At 36.7% G+C, this 18,776-nt stretch overlaps 1 pseudogene; it reads right to left on the reverse strand.

Annotated features, from left to right (window-relative positions):
• Positions 1–1,938: 1,938 nt before the first annotated feature.
• LOC128572527 (uncharacterized) lies at positions 1,939–17,336 on the reverse strand (annotated as a pseudogene).
• Positions 17,337–18,776: the final 1,440 nt, after the last annotated feature.

Below are 18,776 nucleotides of genomic sequence, written 5' to 3' on the forward strand. Positions count from 1 at the left end.
GGAGTGTTGAAAATATTATTGTCATATATTTTAAAAAGACACGGACAAACCATTAGAAATAGTATGAATAGCATTTGAAGTGGAAAGGGCAGGAGTCTAGAGAGGCAATAAATTGCCTAGCACTTTATAGAGGGAGACAGAACATTAGTACTTAATTTTGTTGACTTCGTATATCAATGAACAGGCAAGGGACACAATCAGTTTATGTTTGTTTTTGCATTGTTATTTCAAGTGAGTTGCAAGCATGCTACAGAAGGTTGAGAGAGAAAGTGCAAAAAAATACACTGAAATGACTGCAATAATTAATCCACATAAAAATTGGTCATTTCTTGGCCAATGATGGAAACAACAAAAATGGTAAGAAGGGATCAAATTTTGGTATTCTTTTTTTTGATCCCACAAGTTTTGCTGATAGTGGACTTGGAAAAAAATAAGAAGTCAAAAATAACTTCATCTTCTTTGCCTTCAAATTTCTGTAATAAGAAAACTATAGGAGAAACAAAGAATACTGCAGAGAGTAATGGAGGACAGAGAGAGTAGAGGACTGCTTTGCTCTGCTCAGTTTTAGAAACTATTTAGATATCAGGTGTGCAGTTATTTGCACAAGACATGTTTAAGGATAACGTCTGGATTAGAAATATTTACATCTGGGAAGTACTATTTTATAAAGTGTAGGTAAAACAATGTGGATAAATTACTTAAGGGAAGAAAACATGATGGTATAAAGAGAAAGGAATACAGTTGAGGAGAGGTCCTTGCTGAGATCACAATAGGATCCAGTGCACAGGGGTAATGCTGAGGAAGCTTTTCTACCATGACAAAAGAAAATATAAAACACATGAGTACAGTAGCAAACATGTTGCTCTGAAGTCCTCTTCTTCTTGAAGTTCACTCTTTTCTTATGGATATCAGAATAAAGGCCTACAGCTCAGAAAGAAGACGGGGATCTCGGTGTTTTGGAGATTAAAGTGAAGGGCATCGGAGTGAAGTCAAATAAGCAAGTAAACAAGAGATGGACTTGGGGACTGTGACGTGATCCCTGAGCAGCACAGAAGGCCCAGTGAGGTTAGTGAGCATGAGTATAAAGGGACATAGTCACCATGGTTGTGCATTTTTCTCCAGCCCCATTAGATTGACTGACCTGGAGTAGAAGACGGTTACATTTATACAGTATAAACAAACATATATGATGAATTAAGAGAAGGAGAGGAAGGGTAATGGGTGGGACCACATCTACGGTGCATCTTAGAATGGGTACAGGCGAAACTTACTAAATGCAGAATACAAATGCCTACATACAGTAACTAAGAAAATGCCATGAAGGCTACGTTGAACAATTTGATGAGAATGTTTCAGATTGTATATGAAACCCACACATTGTACCCCTTGATTGCACTAATGTACACAGCTATGACTTAACAATAAAAATAAATAAATTAAAAAAAAAGAAAAAAGAAACAATGGACAATACTGTTTGATTTCATCAGGTCGGGATTTGGAAGTTCAAAAAAGTTCAGTATTTCTCAGAAGGACAGTGCGAGTAAGCAGCAAAAACTGGAATTTGAAAACAAGTGTACAGGGCTCAATGCTTTCTGTTGTACCATATTGTTTTGGGGTGGTAACCCAAGTATTATACAGTTTTAGCACACTCATAACCTGTTGACCATAGTAGTACAGCAAACTTCTTTCAGGCTTCCTTTATGTACTAGTAAATAATTCAAGAGGTTAACACAGACCTTAAAGAAAAGCAATATTTATTATTTTCTGTATGCTTTTTTAATTCACAGACAGAAACTTTCTTGTCTCCTATTACACATACCCTAAAATAATTTAGTACTTTTATTTTATTATTTTTTCCACTACAAAATAATTTATTGTAACACACAGCTTCAGCACTGCTCACTATGTACAAGCACACAACACTCCTGACTACCCTAACTAGGAGACCCTTTTCTTCCCCCTTGCTTTGTGGACCTCTTCAATCAAATCTTTCAGGTACTGGATCTCCTTGGCCAAGGAATCTGCCTTCTCTTTCAGAGCCTCATTCTTCTTTTCCAGCTCTTTGCATTCACCAGCAAGGGCTTCTTGCTCTGCTCTCTTCTTCTGGTGGTACCTAGTTCTTTTCAGCTTCTTATCCAGCTTCTCACCCTTTACTTTTGCTGCTATTATGTTCTCTCCAGGAGGGTCATAAGGTTTGGGGCAACCAGAACCACAGAAGACACCTGGAGATGGCAGGCTCCTATTTGGAGAGCCCTGGAGGAGCTATGCTGGGGAGAGCCCAGATATGACTCCGGGCTCATACAGATGCCACTGTCATTTTCTGAGGAGGAAAGGCTGAGGAATCATGGTAATGTAAGCAGTAGAGTCTGGCTTTCCATCTCCTTCAGAGATATCCACTTCACTGCCCAGCTCTAAACTAGAGGAATGATCTGGAGTAGAGGACAGGACTCTGGGGATAGAAAAAAAGGTTGCAGGAGGGTGAAGGGGGAAACCTGATCATTTTTGTTGAACTTTCTGGGTGATGGCCAATTGGGTTCACTGTCTGGGGGGGCTCCTTATTAGTCTCCTGGACTAAGGGGGCAAAGAGGTCACACGTGTCATCCAACATGAACAAAAGCTCATCTGGCATGGTTTCCAGTTCATCCATACACAACAGGGCATCAAAGTCAACCTCCTTCAGATCCATTTTCTCAAACATCCAATCTGTCCCAGGGAAGACATCCTCCTTGTCATTGTTGGAGGCACTGACCAACCCATCCACAGCCAGCCATTCAGAGGAGCCCACCTCAGCCTTGTCACTGGAGAACCCATGAGGTTTGAAGTGCTGGGCCACCTCCAGGTAATCATCTAAGTAATCATCTAAAAGATCTAGGCTTTCTTCAGTCCCCAAACCCAACTGGTAGAAGGGGGGCAATCACGTCCCCGCCAACACCTCGCTGCTCAGGAAACTCGTACTGGTCATGTTGTGGGGCTTTGCTGCAATCCAGGAATGTGCTTAATTCCAAGGTGTCTTTGTTGGTTACAGCAATGCTGCTGCTGGAGGCTGTGAGGAGAACTTCTCATAGCCTCCAGCAGTATCATTGCTGTAACCAAGCCGCTTAAGCCTCTGGGGGTTGCCGCTGCAAAGCCTGGTGCTGCTGCAGCTGCTACAAAGGCCAAAGCTGCTGCGGTCACTACTGCCTCTAATACGCCATGGTGGCCACGGACCCTGTGGGATGGGAGGAGGGAAAGACGAACTGCAGAGAAACTTTATTTACAAGCAGGTGCAGCAGAAAATCAAGTTAGTACTTTTAAATATATTCATATATATGTATGAATATATACACATTTATGCACATACGGTTGTGTACACCCACACATACAAAGGTAACAATGGACAATAAAATTTAAGGTAGATCTGAGAAAAGCAAGACCTAGGCACACAGGAAGCTTCCCTATGCTTATAGGATAAACTATAAAACACATGGGCGCAGATGCAAACATGCGGTTATGGGAGATTTTCGTGAAGTTCTCTTCTTAGTGAACTTTCTCATCACTTTATTCCTTTATAAGAATAAAGGCCAAAAGCTCAGAAAGAAGATAGGGGTTAAGTGTTCTGGAGGTTTAAGTGGAGGGACGTCGGATGAATGAAATTGAAGGATATTGGTAGGGCTGATACTCTGGTGCTGGCACACAAATCTACCCACCTCCTCGGTATTCACCTTGTCCCTGGACACCACTGACTTATTTCAGTGAGTGCTATGACTCTGTGACCTGGCTTTTTCTTTGTCTTCAATAGCAAGCTCATCACTAGTGGGCAATTTGATGATTTTTGGGGGAACCACGACAATGCCTCAAATACAGATGGACTGGGACTGGGGGATGATCATGTGGTTTCCTTTTTCTCTTCATTCTGCTACTGTGATGCATTACCTTAACTGAATTTATATATTGAACCATTTTTGTATTCTCACAATAAATTCCACTTAGCTATAATGTGTAATCCTTTCATAGGGCTATTGGATTTGTTTAATATTTTTTGAGATTTTTGCTTCCATATTTATGTAGGATATTGGCATGTACTTTTTTTTTTGTGGCATACCTGATTTTGGTATCATTGTAATTCTGGCTTCAAAGAATGGGTTTGGAAGTGTTTCCTTCTTAGATTTTGAAAGTTTTGTAAGAAATTTGTTCATTATACTTTAAATGTTTTGTAAGCTTCATCATAAATCTTAAAATCCTGGACATTTTTTGGTTGCTGTTGGGAGGTTTTGGATTACTGATTCAATCTCCATGCTAGTTGTATTCTATCCATATTTTCTATTTTGTCCTGATTTAGTCTTGGCAGGTTGCTTGTTTCTAGAAATTCGCTCATTTTATCTAGGTCATTCAATTTTTCCATATAATTGTTCATAGCAATCTCTTTATAATTGTTTATATTCATATGAATTAGATGTAATATCCATTTTTTATGATTTTTTTGTTTATTCACTCTTTTTCTTACTTTTCCTAAATAGTATCACTAAATGTTTATCAATTCTATTAATATTTTATAAATTAACTCTTTTGGTTTATTTTCTATATTGTTTCTTTATACTCTATTTTATTGACCTTCTAATGCTTTCTTCTACTGGAGTTTTGTTTAGTTTTTTCATCTTTTTAATTTTCTGAGTGTGTAAACCTAGCTTGATTTGAAATCTTCGTCTTATTATTATAAGCATTTACATAACTAAACTTTAATCCTACAATTGTTTTAATGTATCTCAAAGTTTTGATATATTGTATTTTCCTTGTTAGCAGTCTCAAGACATTTTCTAATTTTGTTTAATTTTTTTTTATTTGACCAATTTATTATTTAAGTGTATATTTTTTATTTTTACATAGTTTGTCTGTTCCAATTTACCTTCTCCTTTTGGTTATTTCATTGTGATAGGAAAGATGCTTTTTATAAATATTTTAAAATTTATTAGAAGTTGTTTGTTACTTAACATATGCTATATCTTTGAGACTATTCCAGGTACACTTGAGACAAGTAATTTTTGTACTTTAGTTAGTTGTATGGTCTCGTATATATTGTATGTCCAGGTCCATTTTGTCTATAATATTGTTTAATCTCTTTAATATTGATCATCTGTGCATCATTTTATGCATTGTAAGTGGAAGATTTGAAGGCTTCTCCTGTTATGGTAGAACCTTCAATAGGGGGTTCTAAATTCTCCCTTCTATTCCATCAATGCTTATTTCTCATACTGAAGAGTGCTGGTGTTTGGTGAATATGTGTTTATTATTATCTTCTCAGTAAATTGACTCTTATATCATTATGTGAGACTGTCTTTGTCTTAGCCTGTTTTATATTACTGTAACAGAATACCACAGCAAGAGTATGGCACCAGCATGTGGTGAGGGTGGGCTTTTATGCTGTGTCCTCCCATGGAGGACAGAGGAAGCACAAGACAGGGTAAGAGTGAGTGTGAGCAAAACAGAGGCAAATTCACTTTCATAACAACCTACTTCTATGCTAAAAAGAAAATCTACCTCACTAGTAACAACATTCATTACTCAGTTTCTGAGGGTAGAACTGTCATGGCCTAATTTTCTCTTACTGATTCCACTATTTAATACCATTATAGTGGCAATTAAATTTATGTTTTAATGACAATTAAGTTTCAACACAAGTCTTGGAAAGGATGCTGAAATGATAGAGTTTGCCCTGACCTCCCAAAACTAATGTCCTTATGACATATAAAAACATTTATTTTATCTCTGTATCCTCAAAAGTCTTAACTTCTTCCAGCATCGACAGAATCTCATCTAAATGAAGTATGAATGAGACTCAGGGCATGATTTATCCCTAAATTCTTCAGCTAAAATCCTATGAAATCAAGTTATGTCCTTCCAAAGTATGATGACATAGGATAGATATTCTTATTCTAAGAGGAGCAATATGCAAGAGAAAAAAAAGTATAGTATCAGGTCCCAAGTCAAGAATCCAATAGGAAAATGGCATTAAATCTTTTAGCTTCACAATAAGCTTTCTTAATTCCATGTTAGGTTTACTGAGGACAATGGTATGGGTGTGAGGTACCCAAGGTCTCAGGCAGCCCACTTCTTTGGCTTTACTGCTTTAGTCCATGGAGAACCTCTCATGGATCACAGCCTCATTCCTGTAATTTTCCCTGGGATGTGTTACAGTTCTATGGTCTCAGGAATAGCCCTATTCCCACGGCTTCACTAGGCATTGCCCTGGAAGGAACTTTCTGCGAAAGCTCTGACCCCACATTTTAGTTTTGCATTGCCCTAGTTGGGACTTTTAAGTTGGCTCCAGCTATACAACAATCTCTGTTTGGGCCACAGGCTGTTTGCAACATCTTTTAAAACCTACACAAAGGTGGCCATGCCCCTACAGCTCTTTCAATCTGTTAACCTGCAGAATTAGCACCACATAGACGCTGTCAAAGTTTCTGGCCTTACATTCTGGAGCAACAGGTTTGATTTCCACCTCCACTTGCTTGTGCCATAGCTGGAGTGATGAACAAAGACACAAGGTGAGTCTGGGCAGTAAGACCAGGGAGACTACCCTGGGACACTCCCCCCAAATTATGTTGCCTCTTAGAGCTCTGAGTCTACAATGAGAAGAAAGTTCTGTAATATAACTTCAGGGTTATTTTCCCATTAGCTTGATGATTGCTTCAATCTGTACTAATCCCCTTAGTAAGTAGCTACTTAGCCACACACATGGTTAGTGTTCCCATACATGCTTTCTTTATTCTTTTCATGACAAAGTTAAAAATTTTCAAAATATTTCTACTTTGATTCTTTTGTTTATAAATTCTTTCTTTACGTAATTTATTTCCTCTCATATATTCAGTTAAAAGTATTCAGTAAAAAGTAGCCAAGCAGCTCCTTCCGTATTTGCTTAGAAATTTCTGCTGCCAGATATCCTAGTCAATCACCCTTTAACATTTTTTTATTATAATAGACACATGAAAGTTGTATATTAAAATTTCACCTTCCACGAAGTCCTCAAGCATGCACCCAAATGAGATACATTCTGGGGAACTTCATAACAAAATTGCCATTGCCCCCGTTTCTGATATCTTGTTTCTCATATCTGTCTGAGACCTCATCAGAATGGCCTTTATCGCCCCTACTTCTGCCAGCAATCTGATCACGGTCACTTAAGTAATCTTGAAGAAGTTGCAAACTTTTCCTTCCTTTATTGTCTTTTTCTGAGCCTCCATAGAATTTCCCTCAATGTTTCATTTACAGTAATTTAGGAATTTTCTAACATGGTCTTCTAAATTCTTCTAGCCTCCCTTATTATCTCTCTCATTCAAATGACCCCAATGCCACTTTCACATTTTCAAGTATTTGTCATAGGAAGAGCCCAACTTTCAGTACAGGTGTTCTGTCTTAGTCTGTTTTATATTGCTATGACAGAATACCACAGACTGGTTAAGTTTTAATGAACATAAATTTATTTGACTGATAGTTCTAGAGGCCATAAGTCTAAGAATATGGTGTTGGCATCCAGCTAGGACTTCATGTTGCAACATAACCTTGGTGGAAGGTGGAAGGGCAAAAGAGGTTGAGAATGAGGAAGTGAGAAAGGAACAAACTTGCTTTAACAATCCATATCCTGATAACAAACCACTCCTGTAAAAACAACATTAATCCACTTATGAAAGTTAAAATTTTATGGCCTAATCACCCTTAGCAGTCTCTCCTATTAATATCATCAAACTAGAAATTAAATTTCAACATGAGTTTTAGAAGAAGTATTTAAACAACAACCTACTTTGTTTCCTGTAAGTTGTTGATCTAGAATTCATTTTGTCCGATATTAGCATGGGATAATAGCATAGTCTGTTGTAGGCAGTCTATACTTGAATTTTATTTTACTTTTTGTCCATTCAGCTTCTCCATGTACTTTGTTTACAGAATTTAATCTATTTATAATCAGGGTAAGTATTGCTAGGTAAGGAATTACCACTGCCATTTTATCAATGGTTTTCTAGTTGTTTTGAACATCTTTCATTTCTTTTTTTTTTTTTTCTTTCTTACTATCTATTTAAGTGATTTTTCTTTACTAACACATTTTAATACTTTTCTTTTTGGTGTATATATTATAGGTTTTTGCTTTGTGGTTATCATTAGTTTTACAGAGAAAACTCTTATGGTTAAACAGGTTATTTTAAGCTGACAACAATTTATGTTTTATCAACACACACACAAAAAAAAAAAACTCTGTCTTCCCTCACATTTTGAATTTTGATGATATTTTTATGTTGGATACACCTAAATAAATAATTGAAGCTATTGTTATGTAAGGTTTTTGTCTATTATCCTTCATATTAAAGATATAAACCATTTAAACACCACCATTACAATATGAGAAAAATCTGGATTTGACTATTTACCTTTACCAGTGAGTTTTGTAGTTTCGGGTAATTTCATGTTACTAACTTGAGTCCTTTTCTTTCAGGTCAAAGTGCTGTCTTTAGCATTTCTTGAAAGACAGATCTGGTGGTAATGGATTTCCTTAGGTTTTGTTTATCTGGAAAAATATTAATCTTTCCTTCATTCCTGAAGAAAAGCTATAGTGTATAATGTTGTTTGGCTATTATTTTTCTTCTACACCTTGCGTATATCATCCCACTTTCTCCTGACTGTAAGACTTCTGCTAGGAAGTCTGCTGGAAGCTGTATTGGAGCTTCATTATTAACCATATGCTTCTTTTCTTTTGCTGCTGTCAGAATCCTCTTTGTCTTTGATTTTTGGCAATTTGAGTATAATATGTCATGAGGTAATCTTATTTGGATTTAATCTGATTAGAGTTCTTTGACTTCCTATACCTAGATTTTTATACATTTTTCACGTTTGACAACTTTTCTGTTATTATTTTTTAGATAAAAAGTTCTACCTCTTTATCTTTCTTTACTACCTTTTGAATGCCAATGACTTCTTCTTTTTTTTTTTTTTTAACACAGAGTATCACCCTGTCACCTTGGATAGAGTGCCATGGCATGACTGCTCACAGCAATCTCAAACTCTTGGACTCAAACTATCCTTCTGCCTCAGCTTCCCAAGTAGCTGGGACTACAGGTGCCTGCCATAATGCTGGCTAGTTTATTTTATTTATTTATTTTTTTATTTTGGATAGAGATGGGGTCTTGCTCTTTCTCAGGCAGATCTCAAATTCCTGAGCTCAAGTAATCCACCTTCCTTGGCCTGCCAGACTGTTAGGATTACAGGTGTAAGCCAATGCACCTGGCCACCAATGACTTCTTAATTTGCTGTTTCAATGGTCTGCATGTTGGGGTCCAAAAAGTCCTGTGCTCACTTTCTTCTTCCCCAATTCGATGGCATCTCCTTATATACTGAGCTGCCTATGGTGGGGATAGGTAAAACCATGCTTTTGGCTCTGATCAATGTGTGTTTCCTTATTATTACACTATAACCAAGATCTGTGATCTTCAACCAGTTTCCTTACACTTGTAAAAGTACTTTAGTGTGGATAGTGGTTTAATTTCCTATTTCTATGGGGAGATAATCAATAGAATCCTAGTTTACCACCGTGCTCTGTCCCTCTCGTTTTGTATTTATGTGTTTTGTTTTAGAAACATTCTTCAAAAATGTAGCTGATATCTGGAGCTCTTATTTTGAGAAGATCTCTGTATAATAACTGAAAGGCTTCAGTAAACTTTGATCTCAATGATTTATTCATTTGGGAAACCATGAATGTCAGTGTCTATGAGCTTTTCTTTGTAGTGGTTCTCTAAAAGGAGTATATCCTTGGGCTCTCAGCATTCCAAAAATCCAAATATGGTAAAGGGGCTGTGTGTCTCACAATTCAATGTGTTGACTTGCTACTTATACATCCAGGCTATACCTGATCTTCCAAATTAGAACCCATCAAGCTCAACACCTCCCTTAAGTAAACTTCTACCATTGTGCCAGTTGCCCAGGTCATAAAGTAAGTGCAAAAATTTGGAAGCAACAACTTTTGCATACAGATTTTATCACTGTCTCCCATTTCAGTTCCAAATGCAGTGTTTAAAGGTCCCAGTTACTCAAATTTCAACATATTGAAGGAATTCTTTCAACATGATTTAACTTGCCCATACTGTGAGCTTTTTATTTTTTATTTTCATTTGTATTTTTTTATCTTTTTTTTTTAATTTTTTTATTTATTTTATTGTTGGGGATTCATTGAGGGTACTATAAGCCAGGTTACACTGATTGCATTTGTTAGATAAGGTCACTCTTGCAATTGTGTCTTGCCCCCCAAAACTGTGACACACACCAAGGCCCCACCACTCTCCCTCCTTCCCTCTCTCTACTCTTCCTTTCCTCACCCCTCCCTCCTTTTTTCTCTCTCTGCTTTCCCCTTCCTCCACCCCCACCATGACCTTAATTGTCATTAATTGTCCTCATATTAAAATTGAGTACATAGGATTCATGCTTCTCCATTCTTGTGATGCTTTACTGAGAATAATGTCTTTCTCTTCCATCCAGGTTAATACAAAGGATGCAAAGACTCCATTTTTTTTCTTAATGTCTGAATAGTATTCCATGGTATATATATACCACAGCTTGTTAATCTGGTCCTGGGTTGGTGGGCATTTAGGCTGTTTCCACATTTTGGCGATTGTAAATTGAGCTGCAATAAACAGTCTAGCACAAGAGTCCTTATGATAAAAGGTTTTTTCCCTTCTGGGTAGATGCCCAGTAATGGGATTACAGTATCAAAGGGGAGATCTAGGTTGAGTGCTTTGAGGTTTCTCCATACTTCCTTCCAGAAAGGTTGTACTAGTTTGCAGTCCCACCAGCAGTGTAAAAGTGTTCCCTTCTCTCCACATCCACGTCGGCATCTGCAGTTTTTGGATTTTGTGATATGGGCCATTCTCGTTGGGGTTGGATGGTATCTCAGGGTGGTTTTGATTTGCATTTCTCTAATAGATAGGGATGATGAACATTTTTTCATGTGTTTGTTAGCTATTTGTCTGTCTTCTTAGTAAAGGTTCTATTCATGTCTCTTGCCCATTGATACATGGGATTGTTGGCTTTTTTCATGTGGAGTAATTTGAGTTGTCTATAGATCCTACTTATCAAGCTTTTGTCTGATTCAAAATAGGCAAATATCCTTTCCCATTGTGTAGGTTGTCTATTTGCTTTGATTGTTGTTTCCTTAGCTGTACAGAAGCTTTTCAATTTAATGAAGTCCCATTTGTTTATTTTTGTTGTTGTTGCAATTGCCATGGCAGTCTTCTTCATGAAGACTTTCCCCAGGCCAATATATTCCAGGGTTTTTCCTATGCTTTCTTTGAGGATTTTTATTGTTTCATGCCTTAAATTTAAGTCCTTTATCCATCTTGAATCAATTTGTGTGAGTGGGGAAAGGTATGGGTCCAGTTTCAGTCTTTTACAAGTGGATATCCAGTACTCCCAACACCATTTATTGAATAGGGATTCTTTCCCCCAAGGTATGTTCTTGTTTGATTTATCAAAGATTAGGTGGTTATAAGATGTTAGTTTCATTTCCTGGTTTTCTTTTCGATTCCAAGTGTCTATGTCTCTATTTTGTGCCAGTACCATGCTGTCTTGACCACCAAGGCTTTGTAGTACAGACTAAAATGTGGTAAGGTGATGCCCCAGCTTTTTTTTTTTATTACTAATAACTGCCTTAGCTATACGGGGTCTTTTCTGGTTCTATACAAATGTAGAATCATTTTTTCCAAATCTTGAACGTATGATGTTGGTATTTTAATAGGAATGGCATTGAATAGGTAGATTGCTTTAGGAAGTATAGACATTTTAACAATGTTGATTTTTTCCAGCTGTGAGCATGGTATGTTCTTCCATTTGTTAATATCCTCTGCTATTTCCTTTCTGAGAATTTCATAATTTTATTATAGAGGTCCTTCACCTCCTTCATTAGAAATATTCCTAGGTATTTCATTTTCTTTGAAACTATGGTGAAGGGAGTTGTGTCCTTAATTAGTTTCTCATCTTGACTGTTATTGGCGTATACAAAGGCTACCCACCTGTGGACATTGATTTTATATCCTGAAACATTACTGTATTTTTTGATGACTTCTAGGAGTCTTGTGGTTGAGTCTTTGGGATTCTCTAAGTATAAGATCATGTCATCAGCATAGAGGGAGAGTTTGACCTCCTCTGCTCCCATTTAGATGCCCTTTATTTTTTTGTCTTGCCTAATTGTATTGGCTAGAACATTCAGCACTATGTTGAATAGTAAAGGTGACAGAGGACAGCCTTGTCTGGTTCCAGTTCTAAAAGGAAAATCTTTCAGTTGGTTATCCATTTTGTTTCCAGTTTCTGAAATTTTATTTTTGTTGACCTCTCTCTTGATCTATTATACACTGCATATTTAGGCTTTAAACATACTAATTTCTTCAGTGAGTGGTAAACACTCAAGCCTAAGAAAAATATTTTAAATTACCTTTTTAAAAATAGATCTTATTTTGGAATAACAGTGTAGCTGAGTTTATGAATCAGTATTTGTAGTTTTTTAACATGCCATTTAAGGTTGAGGTGCTTTCTTTGACCTGTGAACTACTCAAAAGTACAGTGATTAATTTCCAAGTCATTTGAAATTTTACTTAAAAATTTAATTTTTGTGTCATTGATTTTTAATTTGTTCTATTATTGTCAGACAAAAAACTCTGTGTAAAAAATTCAGTTTTTATTGCCCAATATATGATCCATTATAATATTTTTTTATGAGTACCTAAAAGTAAAGGTATATTCTATTCTTGTTGGTTTGCCTACCTTTGTTTTTTCTATCTTTATGCTTTCCTGCCTTTATTCAGGCTACCTTTATACCCAGTCTGAGTAAAGGTTGGAAAGGCTTCTTTTTAAAATAATTTTCTAGTCAGAGCTATTTTCTACTCATTTGAGTATTTAATGAAGGAAAAGTCAATGTTAATTTTCACAAGGCTGCTTCAGGCATTTTGCAAACTATGTATATGTCTAAAAAGTGATAATAATCAAAACTCCATTTATCAGACAACTCTGATCCTTAATCTGCTTCTTGTACTTCACAATATTTATTCAGTGTGTGGACAGTGATAGGGTGTAGTTGAAAAGTATCAATTAACATAGTTAGTCCACTGACAAAGATGACTAATTATTGAAGAGAAAATATTTTTAAATTAAATAAATGGAATTTGATTAAATTAAAAAAACTTCTGTAAACCTAAAGGAATAATCAAGACAGCAAAAGCCAACCTACAGAGTAGGAGAAAATATCCACAAATTATACATCCATTAAAGGGCTAATATCCAGAATCTACAGAGAACTCAAGCAAACAAACAACAACGACAACAACAACAACAAAAATACATTAAACGGTGAGCAAAAGACATGAACAGAAGATTTTCAAAAGAAGGTAGAGGAACGATCAATAAACATAAAAAAATGCTCAGCGTCAGTAACTGTCATGGAAATGCAAATTAAAACCACAATTAGATATAATGTGACTGAAGTTGGAATGTTTTTTATTTGAAAGTCCAAAAACTATAGATGCTGGTTTGGCTGAAGAGAGAAAGGAACATTTCTTATGCTTTGCTAGTGGGACTGCACATTCGTATATGCCCTATGGAAATTTCTCAAGAAATTATGTGTAGACCTACCATTCAAGCCAGCAATTCCACAACTGGTAATCTAGCTAAAGGAAAAGAAATCTTTTTATCAAAAAGACACCTGCACTTAAATATTTATTACGACACAATTCACCATGGCAAAGATGTGTAATCATCCCAAGTGCCCATTAGTTCATGAGTGGATTAATAAGATGCAGCATATGTATACCATTCTCTTAAGTGAAGTGTCTCAAGAATGGGAAAACAAACACCACATGTACTCACTATTAAATTGGAACTAACTGATGAGTACACATGAGCACAGAGGGAAGTAAAACTCAGTCCCAAACTCAAACAAGGGGAAGGTGAAGAAAGGGAGGGGAAAAAACCTAACTAAAAAGGAAAAACTCAGTGGAAAAACTGAGGTAAGTAATAGAAATATTTAAAGCAATTAAATACACATTTCAGTTGGAGAATAAAAAGAGAGTGAAAATAATAAAGAGATGAGCTAAACAGAAACAATAAGCACACATCTGCCATTTCTGTGGGTCAGCAGATAGTTCATTAAGCAGACTCCCCTCCATTCTTTCTTCTCTGACATTTTCTTAGGCTTCAACAAAATTCTTTTATCATAGAACTACTATGAAAAAGAAACTCCCTCAGTTTTATGAAGAAATCATAACACTTTCCCTTCCATTACAAGGCAATACCTTCATCTGAGTCCCTCCCTTATCTTTTCTTTATGCAAAAAGCATTTCTCTATATTCACCAATGATCAGGTGTGTTGTAATGTTGGAGATCTGTGAGAAAAATCTCAAAACGCTGCCCACATGAAGTTACATATGACCCTCTTTTTGACTCAGGAAATAAAAGAGGAACTGATATGCGTAATCTTCTGGAAGGAAATATTTAGCTGTTAGGGCTTAGATCTTGAGCTTTGTCTTCTGTCACGGTACTGTATGTGAAATTAGGGAAAGAAGTTTTGGAATCAAACCTCACAAATCAGAACAGCTCCTCCAGTGAGCAATTTCATGATGACACACACTGAACTGTGTCTGTGCAACAACAAAAAGTCTTGAGGTTTATGAAAACACTGAAAATCTTCCCTTATTACCTTATCTTCTTCTCATATATCCTGATCAATAGTGCCATTTAAATTTTGCAAGGATCCTTTAGAAACAGCATTAATTTTAGCCTCTGGCACTAAGCCCTGTGCTTTCCATGGGTTTTGTCTTCACAGTCACTTCCAGAACTCTGCCGTAACCAACTGTCAATAATGATAACTGACAACCATCCCAGTGACTCCACAATAAATTAGAGAATGGAGCTACCTTTCAATTCTTTGTAACTTTGTGATATCATTGGCATTTGTAACAGAACGCAGGTCTAGAATTGGTTTAGAAAACCACAGTAGAAGTTTCCAACTCAATTTATTGTGCTAAATAGTATCTGACTCATTTGAAAAAACAAACTAGTATTGACTCTAGTATCTAACTCATTTGAAAAAACAAATTGCTTGGATTTAGGCAGAGTTGTGATTCTACAATATTGCTACAAAGAAAATAAGAGAGAGAACCCAAGAGGCATTGAGTTTTTAAAATAGATATATTTTTGTATTAAATTTAAAATGTACTTCGTATGTATGTAGGAAAACAGTTTTGTATAAATATTATCATACGTGTAATCACAGGGAGATTAAGTTAAATTTTGATTAAATTTTGACATCTGTCTCAGGGAAGGAGAGTGCCGGTACCCCTCTAAATTCTAATATCTCCAAAAGTCCTCACTGTTGTGAGCTCATCTTCTGAAATTTTCCAAGAAAAGAATAAGATGGCACAAAGCAACATGCAGCCAAGGTGCGATTCTCATAGACAATTAAAAAAGAAAGTCTAAACATATAATAAGCAAATAGAAAAACCATAGAGAAATTTCCCTAACTTAAGGCTGTCTAAGAGAATCTATAATACAAAGTCTTATCCACACTTTAATTTTAAAACCAAAATAGTAAATCTTTTTTGAGTTACCTGTTTCCTAATTCTAGAGTGTTTATCTCATGCAGGTTATATTGCTTAAAAATTAATAATTTGTATGCTTCGAAAGTTAACCTTGTAACTGTGTATTCTTCACCTGCCAAATACGCGTTTAACTCTTAATATTTGCTAACAACTGATGTTAAGTTTACATTTTGATTTTTTAGATTTAAGATTAATATATGGATACAAACAGGTTGCATTACTTGCATTTGTTAGGTAAATTCCAAGTTCTAGTCGAGTCCTTCACCCCAGGGGTGTGCCATCCCTACTTTGTACCTGCGAGGTGAGAACTCACCAAATTCACTTCCTCCTCCCTCTCCCCCCTACTTCACTTTAATTATGTATTTCTCTCATGTGGGCATGTAGCTGTTCATCTACTATTTTCATATTAGTATTGAGTACATTAGATACTTGCTTTTTTTATGATACTTTACTTTGGACAATGTTCTCCAAATCCTTCCAAGTAAACACAAAAGATGTAATGTCTCTATCTTTCCCACATGACAAATTCCCAAAGTTGCAGATGCTGACATGGGTGTGGAGATAAGGGTGCATTTTGATTTTTTAACAAATGATATGTAAAACAAATGACATTTAAAATCATGACAATAAGGAGTAACTCATCTTTGTACTAAACTTACCATTTTTTAAAGCTTGTTATTTTTCAGTTTATTTTGTTTATTTATTTTTTGTTGTTGTTGTTGCAGTTGGGCCAGGGCTGGCTTGAAGTAGCCACCCTCAGTATATGGGGGCCGGCACATGCTCACTGATCCTCAGGCAACACCCTAAACTTGCCATTTTTATTCGTGTTTCTAATTTACAACTATATGCTATATGCTATAATTTACAACTTTCTTTCTTATTAAAAAAACTGACTATCTAATTTTTCCATATATTGAACAGTTTATTCAGCAATCTTTTCAAAGCATCCTTTACATCTTTGTTCCTCAGGGTATAGATGAGAGGGTTCAACAGCGGTGTGACCACAGTGTAGAAGAAAGTGAAGAACTTCCCATGTTGGGAAGCAACATTTTTCTTAGGGTCTGTGTACACCACTGCCCCTGTTCCATAAAACATAACGACAACAAGGAGGTGGGAAGAGCAAGTGGCAATGGCTCTTTGCTTCCCCTCCTCTGACTTCATTTTCCCCACAGCTTGAGCTATGAAGCCATAAGAAGTCAGGATCAAGCCCACAGGCAGCATGGTAAAAATGACAGCAGAGAGGGTGACCTGCCATTCATTGGATGAGGTGTCTGCACAGGCCAGTCGTATGAGGGAAGGAATCTCACACAGAAAATCGTCCAGCACGTGGTGAGAGCAGAAGGGCAGTTGGAATGTGACAGAAGATTGGATCAGAGATTCCATCAGGCCAGATGTCCAGGACACAAGTGCCAGCTTCCAACAGAGTGGAGGGTTCATGATGATGGTGTAGCGCAGGGGCTGGCACACAGCAACATAGCGGTCAAAGGCCATCACCACCAGCAGGATGCATTCTGTGGCACCAACACAGATGAATATGAAGACTTGAATGACACAGCCTGTGTAGCTGATGCTCTTGTCTGGCCCCCACAGGTTTGACAGCATCTGGGGCAAAGTGGCTGCGGTGAAACAGAGCTCCAAAATGGAAAGATTGCTAAGAAAAAAGTACATGGGGGTGTAGAGACGAGGGTCTGTGCAAGACAGCAAGATGATGGTGGAGTTGCTGAGGATGATCATGGCATAAAATATGATTATGATCCAGGAGAGAATCATTTCTAGCTGGGGCCATTGAGAGAAACCAAGAAGGATGAAGCCTACTGGGAAACTCTTGTTGGTCATTTCTATTGCTTTCATGACTGGTGTTTGAATGTAATGGTAGGTAATAAAGATTTTGTGAGTACATTTGCATAAAGCCTCTGCTGCCATTTATTTAGAGAAAGCAAACATTATTATTTTCCTAAGTGGTATTGGAGTACAGTCTTCCTTCTAGAGGTCCATGGTTTTCAACCAATATGTCTATTTGTAAGATGCTAAACTTGGGATTCAACTCCAAAGCTTGTAATTACAGTATCTCCATAGCTGTTCTCACACAATCACATTAGATCAATGTGCATCTCTCTTCCAGACTGTCCATTCAGCCATGCATGCAGTAGCTCTCTAAAATCCTTGGAATTAAATGTTGAACACAAAGATTTGCCTTCAAATACGGAGTATCCAAATGGATCAGAATATCACTTTGCATTATTTTTTGATATTAATAGGAACACATGAAATGGAGACTATCCCAAGAATAAGGTCCTTCTCTTACCAGCCAATTATGTGCTATGTAAAAAATGTGACCCTTAACATAATACTAGTTTCTAAGTGTCTTAGAAAGCATATTGGTATAGGAGACACACCAGCTTCTAAATGATGCAACCCTAATTTTGTTATTTGGTATATTCATTATAAGTAAATTTGTTGAAATTAAAATAAATAATTTAACAATACTATGTCAGTAGTTATTTTAAGACTGACCTGGATTCGAAGTAGCTCATGTAATTGTACAAACATGAAATAGTAAAACTTGATGGTTTATTAAAAAAAAATTTTCCTAAAAATTTCCATCACCTCTGTGTGCCTTTCAATATGAAATATTTATAAAATTCATGGATGTATATAAATTGAAATAGTATGTGGTAACATTTCTGATACAAAAGTCATAAAAATAGTTGAGTTTGTGTGTGTGTGTGTGTGTATGTTATGCATGTTTCAACATGGAAATTCTGTGATAAATTTGTAGTACAGGATTCTTGAGGATGAATGAAGCCCAGTGATAACCTGTGCATCTTAAAACACATCCTGTTTGATGAAGTTCCATAGAACTTTGGCATGAGTCCTCTTCAGCTGCAGGGACATGTTAAAACTTGTGGGTTCATGCTTGTTTGGTATTGTGCATATTCATTTTCTAGCCTTCCTAACAGAATGTAAGTGACTTACCTGGTTAGGAAGCAGACCAGTGGCTCTGCTGGGCAAACAGGAGACTCCCTGGTAGCTACCTGAAGACTTTCCTTTTCTGGAGGGCTTATCTCAGGATTCCCTACTCTGCGTCACTCTCTAGTTAAATACAAAGTGATGTGTGGATACTGGGAGATAGGGAGAAGGTGCAACCACATTTTGTTTTCCTTTGAGGAAGAG

This window comes from Nycticebus coucang, chromosome 20 (assembly GCF_027406575.1).
Source record: "Nycticebus coucang isolate mNycCou1 chromosome 20, mNycCou1.pri, whole genome shotgun sequence".
In the NCBI taxonomy this organism is placed as follows: domain Eukaryota; kingdom Metazoa; phylum Chordata; class Mammalia; order Primates; family Lorisidae; genus Nycticebus; species Nycticebus coucang.